Here is a 1991-nt window from a genome sequence, read left to right on the forward strand (position 1 = left end):
TATTGATCTTCACGTCCTTTTGAGTATATGCCACCTGAATTTAGGGGGCATCAAGAGCGGATTTGACTCATTGAACACTAATGAATGAAGACGAGGTAAATGGTGAGATGACAATGACATCAGATAGAGGAAAGGCAAAGGCCACGAAAGAGGCAGGAAGAAAGAAAAGACTGAAATAGATGTCAAAAAGACTCTGAAACTCACTGTCGAACAGTGAGGGAAGTTGAAGGGCATGGAAGAAATGATACGAAAGAAAAGAACCAAACAGGAAATTTCAGCTGAAGAAGACAAAGTATAATCGTGAAAAATTCCCAGACCTGAGTTAGAAGACCAAAAGGGATGTGCCTCCAATTGCAACACTGAAGGATTATATGGGTAAATATTAAATGACTCAGGAATCATCAAAAGAAGATGGAGACACTGTATCCAAAAGAATTGGTCAACATTTAACCATTTCAAGAATAGTGTAGCAAAAAAAAAAAGAATAGTGTAGCAGCAAGAACTGATGGTATGAAAGCAGTCCAAGTTGCACTGAAGGCATTGGCAAACAAACAAACAAACAAAAAAGCCTCTACCAAAATGCTGGATTACCAATTGAGATATTTCAACACAGAGATGCAAAACTGCAAGTACTCATTTGTCTAGACCAAGAAATTTGATCAACTGCCCGGAAGCGATCCACACTTGTGCCCAGTGCAAACAACAGTGATTCAACAGAATGAAATGAGGACATTATTGAACAATATCACTAATGTCACACACAAGTAAAATTTTGCTGAAATAACTCAAAAGCTGTTGCAATAGTCCATAAACAGAGAACTGACAGAAATTCAAGTTCACTTAGAACATGAAACTAGGGAAGTTATTACTGGTGTAAAAGAAGAGTTAGTCGAAAGCAACTAAACACCCCCCAAGAGGTGTTTATCTGTGTTTTACTGACTAGGCAAAGGCATTTAATCGTATCATACCAAATACTAGGTAACATGGCAAACACAATTCAGGGACGTGCCATACTTTACACTCAGGAGAGGGGTGCATCGGGGTTGTATCCTTTCACCATACTTATTCCATCTCTATGCTGAGCTAATAATCTGAGAAGCTGGACTATACTGTATTTAGAAGAATTAGGCATCAGGATTGGAGGGAGATACATCAGCAACCCGTGATATGGCAGTGAAACCATCTGAAAGCAGAGATGCTGCAGACTATTGCCCTGTAGAGTCCAGAAAATCCAGCCAAAATTAAATTCTATTCCTAGACGATTTTATTTGTTAATTAATAGTCATAAAACGATTACCCTAGCAACCCTCAACTATGCTCTGTGGAACTCTGGATGACATTAGCTGGAGAACAAATGATTCGCTGGAGAACAAATGATTCGCTGGTCAATTAAACTCGGGTAGCACTAAATATTAGAGCCTTCTCTCACAAGTCTTTTTTTTTCTTTCTTCTCTTAAAAGTTTTAATATGTGATAATCGGTGGTGGGAGTCAGCTGGTTTTCACTGGTTTGGCAGAACCCATCTGAAATTTTTTGTTGAAGTCAGCAAATCAGTTGTTAAAATAGCACTTGTAATCAGGGTTCTCTCTAAGGTGGGTGGCTGGGCAACCCCCCAATGTGGAAATCACAAATTTACATTCCTTACTCTTTTTTATAATGTTCTGCACAACAGCATATTCAAAGTGCCCATAGTAATGTTCATTCCATCTATAGGTATAAAAAATTGGACAGACACGCATAAATGTAATAAACAGGTTTTAAAAAACCTTAAAAAATCTCCTAAAAAAATTGGACAGAACTATGCTTTTTAATACTATTTATTTCATAAAAGTTGATATACTTTTGATGAGATAGTACATTTTTATCCCCTTGCATTTGTCACTTCAGCAAACAAACATGTAACATAAAGAGAATAAGGACCAAATAATAAGAGAGTGACAAGCTTCATCTTTGAGTTATGCCTTCAATTCCCACAAGATATTATGGGTGGAT

Source organism: Echinops telfairi, unplaced genomic scaffold (assembly GCF_000313985.2).
Source record: "Echinops telfairi isolate 266 unplaced genomic scaffold, ASM31398v2 ScPeMD7_7475;HRSCAF=8513, whole genome shotgun sequence".
In the NCBI taxonomy this organism is placed as follows: Eukaryota; Metazoa; Chordata; class Mammalia; order Afrosoricida; family Tenrecidae; genus Echinops; species Echinops telfairi.